Here is a 9036-nt window from a genome sequence, read left to right on the forward strand (position 1 = left end):
CTTAAATGAAGGGACTCCCTGAGGTCTGTCCGGGGACACAGCTGCTGCTCTAGGGGGCTGACCTGGCATGGAGTGGCTGTGCAGTCTGCTCTTGCACAGCCTTGTGCAGGCAGCCACTGGCCCCCTCTACTCCCGGGTTTGCCACCCTAGGATACACTCCTGGTCCACCCAAGACATGCAACCCTACTTGCATCTCTCCACTGTGGACCTTTGGGATGCGGCTCCCCACCTCAGGGGCATGGGCCTTGACTGTGCTGGGAGCCAGTAGGCTTCCTAACGACCTGCCTGCACCCCTCACACCCTCTGGGTCCCCAGGTTCCAAAGTTGTGGTGATGAGCACCAGTTGGAAAGTTTGCCCAAGGGTTGGTGCAGGCTTGGAGCTGAAGCCATGCACTGCCCTGGGAGTGTGACCTGGCCAGCAACCAAAATCTTGTGTGACTGAGCTCAAGAACAGTGCATCCAGATTCTCCTCAGATGTGAGACTTTCCAAAGGACCAGTGACTTTCCTTGCTTTCATTTTTTCCTACTCTGTAGCTATGTCTCAATCCCAGCATGTAAGACCTTCCAGATTAGTCAGGAAGGAAGATGTTAAAGAAAACGACCAACTATGGAAGCCCACCAAGGCAGCCAACAAAAATGTGGCACCTGTCAAGACTTTAATCCCTGGTAAATTAAAGCAATTAATTCAAGAAAGATGAGAAAAAAAAACCAAACTTTACCTAAACTACCCATGCCAGTCAGAAGCCTTCTTCTGTCAAGAGTTTGGATAGGACTGAGGTTCTGTGTCAGAACCCAGAATCTGTAACCCACAATGGGTTTACAATGGCATTATGAAGAGCCTGTCTTAGCTGGTGACTCTCCAAACCCCTCAACTGGTCATAGCCAAATCCAAAAAGTTTCCACTTTCTAAGTGTTTAGAAAAGCAACGTGATTGCGATAAGATACTCCCTGATTTGGCAATAAGCACTCAAAAGATTATTGTGTCTTCATTGAAACCAAGCCCTCCTGATAGAGACTAATTGGTGTGCAAAATCCTTTTTAATTCAAAGGTAAGAAGAGCCAAGAGACAAACTCAGTCTTGGTCCCAGACAGCTGAGGATTCAAGAATCAGTGTCCATACCCATATTGGCCCTGCAGCTGAAATCATTCCTGGGCCACTGGAAGGGAAACGCTATGAAGGACTGTTCACTGAAGAGACATCGAATGATGTCTGTTTGCTCAGGACAGTCTGTGTTCCTTTGCTCTATAGAACAAGTCCCAAAGTTACCTCTCAAGGAAATCCCAGCATTCAATTAGAAGAGTAGAATCTCTTAAGCTATCTCATTCTTCCCTAGATCCCATTAAGAGTGAACATGATCACTACCCAACCTCCAGTTTAAGGTTCAATTCAGGTATAATCTTATCACCTGCTTGGCTGTTGATGGGTTCTAGGTCTCTTACTTCTGTAATAAAATTCCTCTTGGCAGCCTCAAAACACGTGATCTTTGGTGCAAAGCAGATCAAGAGAACTTCAAAGCTGAAAAAAAAAAATCAGCAGGAAATTTCTGATACCACCTCTGTCCTAGGACAGGTCTCTGGTGCTATCGTACTTCAAAGGGAACTTCCTGGGGAGATTCTGGTTTCCAAAGCCGGTTCACTCTGGGGGAGGGACTCAAGGTCCCTCTGAGCTACAACTCAGTTGCCATCAGGATACCTTGGATTACTATGCCCAGGGACCAACAGGTGAGGAGTTGCCATACTGGCAAAATTGATCTCGATTAGCAGGAAGAGTGTTGCCTTTATACAATGCATGAAAGAGGTGGAAAATACGTGAAGCCAGGTGATCCACTTGGGCATTTTCTGGCACTTCCTTGACCCATTGTGACTATGGACACACATGTGAATCATTCCCCAGATAAGGTTATGATTAAAGTGTCAGTCCCAGTCCCCTCAGGAATAAACTGGGGTCACCCCACTAGGTATGCCACTAAGATTTGCCATGGTGATAGTTGAGGGAGAGAAGAATTGAGTAGCAAAGGAATGAGGGGAAGAGCTGTGGCCTATAACTTCATAGAAAATGGCCTGTAGTTTGTTCTACTAATCTTAAGTTTCCCTTCAAGAAGGGAAGCCCACTGGAGCTATGAAGGAGATGCTCCCCCCACATGTTTCAAGGAGATCCATGCAGTCCAAGACTGGACTGTGTTGGCCGTGAAAACATGCTTTTCAGATTTGAATGCAGGCACCACATTGGATGGCCTGTCACTGTGCTCTGTGCTCTAGAAATACATGGCATTGTCAGGCTCCACTTCTGTTTCTGACCAGTGAATGAGCACAGCTATTAAGACAGGCCTAATCTTTTGAGATACTGGACTCTAGAGGCGCCCTTGTTCAAGGTCTTTATTAATATTTCCAAAACTTTTAGAGATGCAGATATCCAAGACCCTCCTTGTTTTCCTTCCACCTTCCCAAAGATGAGTTATATTGTGACCTCATGGCTCCTAGCCTCTCTTGACCTTCCTTTCCATCTTTTTATGGGTATTTTCCCTCCAGCCTCCTTTAAATAAGCCTCTGAGATATCTAATTCCATTCTTTATCTGTTCTTGGTAAGACCCATGCTAACACAATTATGGCAAGTCTCAGAAAAGTTGAGATTTTTCCCACAGCAGTGGATCCCTGGAAAGAATCAATACCTTTTAGGAATAGAGTCATTTTAGATCTCTTTTCAAAGACTTCTCTCAAAGCCAATTGAGGAGGAATAAGGGACCCCCTGAGGTCTGTCCTGGGGAGACTATGCTGCTCTGAGGCTGACCTGGCAGGGAGTGGCCGCACAATCTGCTCCTGCGCTTTTTTGTGCATAGGCTTCCCCCACAACGCACAGCTCTTCCCAACAAAGTCTTGCAGCCCTACCAGCCTCTCTACTGTGGACCTTTGGGAAGCAACTCCCCACCTCTGAGGCTTGGGCCTTGACTGTGCTTGGAGTACATAGGCTTCTCCCTGAACTGCCCACTATCCTCCTGCCTGTGGGGACTCCCAGCTCCAAAGTTGTGGGGATGAGCACCAGTCGGAAGGTTTGCCTAAGGGCTGGTTCGGGCTGCTGCAGGCTTGGAGCTGGGGGTCTTGCACGTGCTGCCCTACACGTGTGACCTGGCCAGTGACCAAAACGTTTGGTGACTGAGGGCAAGAGCAGTGCATCCAGATTCTCCTCAGAAGTGAGACTTTCCAAAGGACCAATGACTTCTCTGCTTTTTCATTCTTACTCTGTAGCTATGTCTCAATCTCACCAAACAAGGCCATCCAGATTAGTCAGGAAGATGTAAACAAAGAAAAACAGGCAGCTATATTGTAGACTACCAAGGCAGCCAACAAAAATATGGCATCAGTCAATACTGTAAGGCCGGGAAAATTAAAACAATTCAAGAAAGGTGAGGAAAAAACCATAACCTAAACCACCTATGCCAGAGAAGCCTTCTGAAAGAGCTGGAGCAGCATGCATAAATTTGGGTAGGACTGAGGTTCTTTGGCAGAACTCAGAGTCCTTAACTTGAAATGGGTTTACAATGGTGCTAACAAAGCACCTCTTAGCAGGTCTCTCCCAACTACCACTGGTCATAGCCAAAACCAAAAATGTTCCACTTCCTAAGATTTTAGAAAAGCAACATGATTGTGATTGTAAGATACTCCACGATTTGCGAGTAAAGCACTCAATGATTTGGGTGTCTCGCATTGGAACCTAGTCCTTCCCAATATAGAGACTAATATTGGTGTGCAAAATCCCTCTTTAAAAGGCAAGAGCCAAGAGACAAGACTTGGTCACAAAGAGTAGAGGATTCCAAAATCAGTATCCCAACCCACAGTGACCCTGCAGCTGAGATCCTTCAGGGGCTACTAGAAGGGACATGTCATGTTGAAGGACTGTTTCTGAAGAGACATTGAATGATACCAGTGGTTCTCCCAAAATGTCTGCTTGTGACTGTGTGCTCCTTTGCCCCAAAGAACAAGCTCCAAAGTTACCTCTCAAGAAAATCCCAGCATTCGGTTAGAAGACTTGGGCTCACGAGTAGAATCTAAGTTATCTGACTCTTACCTAAATCCCAGTAATAATGAATGTGATTGCTACCTCACCTTCAGTCTAAGGTTTAATTCATATGTAACCTTATTAACTGCTTAGCTCGTTGTGGGGCAACTTCTAGCTCTAATAAAATTCTTCTTAGAAGGCTCAAAACAAGTGACCCTTGGTCCTAAACCAGATCAAGTGACCTTCAGAGTTACGGCAAATCAACATGAAGTTGCTGATACCACCTCGGTCCTAGGACAGGTGTTTGGTCATATCCCACATCAATTGGAAATTTTAGGGGCTGATCCAGGTCATGGTGAGGCCCAGAGTGAGACTCCAGATCCTCCAGAGATTTCTGGTGCTATTCCAGTCCAAGGAGAGGCCTTTGATACTATTTTAGAGCAACAAGAAACTTTGTATGAGTAGGAGTGTTGTCCTAGATGTGCCTGTCTTCCTTTCTGTTCCTCAAATCCAATTGCTACCTTAATGCACCTTCCCAATGGCCTGGTCCCCAAAGCACTGCCTCATATGGACTTGCAGTCCAGAGTGCTATACATAGTTTTGCCTTTTTGCTCATTACACTCCTCAGTCAAACTCAAATTCATCACCTCCAGTAATGGCTATAAGCCATGTAGAAACTGAGAAGCAGGTTCATATAAGCTTCCTGCCAGCTAAAACTAAGGGGTTCCCATTACCCCCCAAGAGAGGACTCTTCCATGCTTCACTGGGTGTTGCTCAACTTCCTATTTACAGCTTTGAAGGGTCTCTTGATGATCTGATTTAGCACCAAGGGTCACTTGCTTTTAGCTTGTCAGGAGGAATCTGGAGATTATCAAGGAAAACAAGTGGCCAGAGGGAAAAGCAGCCCAAGATTTTAAAGGCAGATTTTGATGACAAATCAGTAAATGGCCCCAAGTCAGAACGCATGAACTAGATTAGATGTGACATGGGGAAGAACAAAAATCGGAATGGAACCCGCATCCTTTTGAAAAGGAAACTAGTAAAGCAAGCATGACAGGCCTTGAGGTGGAGAAGTGGACACACAAGAAAAATCAATTTAACTGACCATGTCAAAGATTTCAGTGCTAATGTCCCAGAAGCTGAAACATCAAAAAACTGAGGTTGACAAATGAACCAAACCTCCAAAATTGTACAAACTAAGAAATAGCATTAAACAGTACACTATTTACCCACCGAAACAAATGTGTCATTTAAAAATTCACTATTGAAGAATTAGGCAGGACATTAAAAACAATTCTTATAAATTCCTAAAAGACACTGCAGACTAACAACGCTGTGAGGTCAGTTGCTACTGATACGAATTGTGATCATCTCAAGGGGAGAAGTCATGTTTTAGCATTACAGTAGCCTGGCTCTAACTGCAATTCCATCCCACATTCTTCACACTCCAACAGAAGGTGTCATGCTAGGATACACAATGAAGGTGCTCAACCAAAAACCGAGGATATGCCAAGTAAACAACCAAAATATGGATATCCAGTTCAACCAAGTCTCTTATCATTAATGGATAGGAGATTAACACTGGAGCAAGTGGTAGCCAAAGTCACAAGGATGAAGAATACCAATTAAGTCAGTTCAGAGGAGACAACAGCCAGTTTGCTTAATAACTTCAAAGCTATCCTCTATACTAAGACTCCCAAGACCAAAATTTACATGGAGGGTCAAACCATCACCGTCCATCTTTGGGAAAACAAAGTTCACGCACCATGGTTCCCAATGGGCAAACTATGCTATCTAAATCACCTGTCAGCTTAGCTACTAACACAGGCATCCATAAAGTCACAAGAATATTCAAAAGTCAAATTCATTTTTTTATATCAAACTTATCCAAGACTGACACCAATATAAGTGTGGGTCCAGGGATAATTACTCTTGACAGTTGTTCTGAGAATTTGCATGTTGACACCAAGAAATAATGAAGTTCCTGTAACCAGTCACTGGACAGCAGCAAAAATCTGGACTCAGATGATGTACCCCATCAGGATGCAGCCCATACTTCCATTGAAGACTTTGCAACACAGTTCTAACAGCTTGCTTCCATAAGAGTTCAATCATGCAAATTTTATCCTGTGGTTTTACAAGTATACCAACAGCCTTGTTGCAATGTAAGAGCAAAACCACCGTCAGGAGAAGAGCACAATACAACAGAAACCACCTTTAAGACTACAAAATCGTACTTCATTAAAGCAGAAGAACACAGCCCAGAGAAGAAAAAATCCACCCCATCAGGAGATTGGGAAAAGAGTCCACAGTTGTAATCAAGAAAATCAGAAGTGGGCAACCTTGTCCAATACTTATGGCAATTTGATCTTCCAACATTATCCAAATGTCACATAATTGTGGGCTATTTTGTCCACATGATTTTCCTACTGTATTTGGGAAAGTTTCTTCCTGAATCAAAATATAGGAAGCAGTGGCTCAAATTAGGTTCATTATACAACCCAAAACAGAATTTCCTCTACTCAGATAAAATTAGATATCCTGAAACAGCAGAGGAAATGGTGAACCATTGGATTCACTCGGCTTATTATACCTTAGAACAGAATCCAACAGGAAGGCATTCACTGAAAGCTTCTAATTCTTAGATACAGTTAATGGTGAATGCCAACCAGAAAGCCCATCCTTTGACCCAGCCCTCCTCTGCACCTAGCCAGTGTGCTAACGTGATGGCTGGCAATGACCAAATACGGTTTCAGCAGGTTAAGGAGCAACTCATGCATCAGCAATTGCCATCATTGCCTAGTATCTCTCATCCAACACCCTTACTGGAGTCAGCACTAACTCGGGAATGTAAATGTAGTGTGTTCAGGTGGAATTACATTGGTTTCTACCAAAAGTGAAGAGGAAGTCTGTTCAGTGTTGGAACATCAGAGTTGTCCACAGTGGGCAATGCACAGAAAAATTTCAGTAATTATGCCATAAACTTTAACACTGCAAAAACCTAGTGTCTATATCTAAGGATTCTGAACCACCCACCTGCAACTGTCTTTTCATATTACTCGATCAAGACAGAGGCCCGTATTATATCTACCTTGGGGCAGGACCATGCATTTCTGCTGTCAGGGAAGTCACGGAGATTAGGTATGCTCAAAAAGGCAATACAGTAAGGATAGAAACAGTTTACACTGGTAAAGAAGGGACAAGCTCGAGACTTGTGGAGTTTTATTCTCTTTTGGCTGTTCATGGAGAATGTACTCGGATGGCTGTAAGTTGTCTTCAAGGGTTTGTGTGTTTAAGGGAGAACTTGCAACAATTCTCAATCTTCTGGGGCTTGGGCTTCTACCAAACTTCTAGTTTGGCTACATGGTTAGCCCCAATTTACAAGCAGGGGGCTCCAGTAGCTTACCTAAATCTTCCAGAATCAGGTGGAATATCAAAATGTTGCCAGAGAATGTCAGCTTGGCAGCAAGGAAGGTCATCCCTTCTCTGGGGTCACCCCTTGCCTGGACTTCTGTGCCCATCCCCACAGGGACATTCACAACATGATTAATGGAAGCACAGTGGTTTGTACTTTAACTCGTGAAGATAACTGATCTTTGGGTGTTATTCCTCAAGAAGAGCAGCTCCATGTGCTACCTCTTTATCAACTTTCAGACACAGATGAGTTTGGCTCCAAGGAATGAATGGAAGCTGAGATCAAATCTGGGGCCATTGAGGTCCTGGCAACCTGCCACAAAAATGGAATGTGTTTGTCAGCCTGTTACCCATTCTTGTACGAAGTGTGCTGTGGTCACAGAGGTTCTTGCACAGAAGGGCAGTGGAGAAGAAACCTGTTCCCCAAATCAAGCAGAATAACTCAACAGTAAGGCTTCGTCACCACCCACCTTAGGGAGTAAAACAGACCACACAACCTGAAGCACAAAGTGATAGTGATCCCCACTTTACCTTAAAAGGTTCAGACAACACCAAAACCTATTCGCTGATGCCATCTGCTTTTCACCCAGTTGAAGAGGCATCTCCAGGCTTCTCCTAGTCCCCGAAGACTGCTTCAGCCACACCAACTCCATTGCAGAATAATGCCACGGCCTCGTGTGTGTTTTAAGCAGCAGCAGCACTCCCCACTGCAGGATACCCTTGGGAACACTCAGCAGTGCCAGTGCAGCTGCCACAGAAGGCCCTCATTTCAGAGCTTGAAGTCACTCCTCTCCCCACCCCCTCTGCCTCTGACAGAGCCCCTCATTAATTCTGGGCCTCCTACTGGTGTGACTGAGCCACTAAGGTCTCATCAGCCAAACTAGCAGCCCTCTTTTCTAACTTCAAGACCTTGCCTGTTCTCCAATGCAAGAGGAGCAGCATCCTGAAGCAGAGGAGCCCCTAGCTGATGACCACTTGTCACCTGCGGAGAAATTGCCCCACATTGCTGAGTATTGGTCAGTGAGCACATATTTTTGTATGCAAATATTGGTGGAGTGACCATTGCACCTGTTCACAGCTCGATCTTGATTTAGTCAACTTGGTAAGAGCTGCAGGTTACCACTCTTTGAATAATCCAATCAATTATGCAACCTACCTTTCTTGCAGCACAAAAACCTGAGTAAGCCCCAACACTGTTTTGAACTAAACAAGATTAAGTTTGGGGTTAAAGAAGCTAAGAAAATGAAGACCTCAGCAGAAGTACCAGGCAGCTCATAAAGATATGGAGCTGTCCAGTGAAGGAATTCAACCAAGTTTCTTCTCATAAAGCATTAACATTAACCCATGACAATGTTGTCACCATGTCCCCTTATGCTCTCACACACGTTGCAGGGCCCTATATCCATTGGGTCTGAAGGCTTCTCTCCCCTTAATGACTAACAGCACTTGGGGAAAGAAAACCACTGCACTAACAAAGGCATGTTGTCATTTACCATGTCTTCCTCTCATCCGTTTCACTTGATGTAAAAATATTAACAAATGGAGTGGGTATTCTTAACTGGCTGTATTTTGACAATTGTTAGGCACATATTTTAAGCAAAATAAGAGTTTCATCATTTTTCGATACG

The 9036-nt window shown here is 44.4% G+C and overlaps 2 pseudogenes; both read left to right on the forward strand.

The window, feature by feature from the left end:
* The first annotated feature begins 536 nt into the window (after positions 1-536).
* LOC101052304 (methylcytosine dioxygenase TET1-like) lies at positions 537-4817 on the forward strand (annotated as a pseudogene).
* A 1831-nt stretch (positions 4818-6648) lies between these two features.
* On the forward strand, positions 6649-8823 carry LOC141579905 (methylcytosine dioxygenase TET1 pseudogene; annotated as a pseudogene).
* Positions 8824-9036: the final 213 nt, after the last annotated feature.

The sequence above is a fragment of the Saimiri boliviensis genome, chromosome 6 (genome assembly GCF_048565385.1).
Source record: "Saimiri boliviensis isolate mSaiBol1 chromosome 6, mSaiBol1.pri, whole genome shotgun sequence".
NCBI lineage: Eukaryota > Metazoa > Chordata > Mammalia > Primates > Cebidae > Saimiri > Saimiri boliviensis.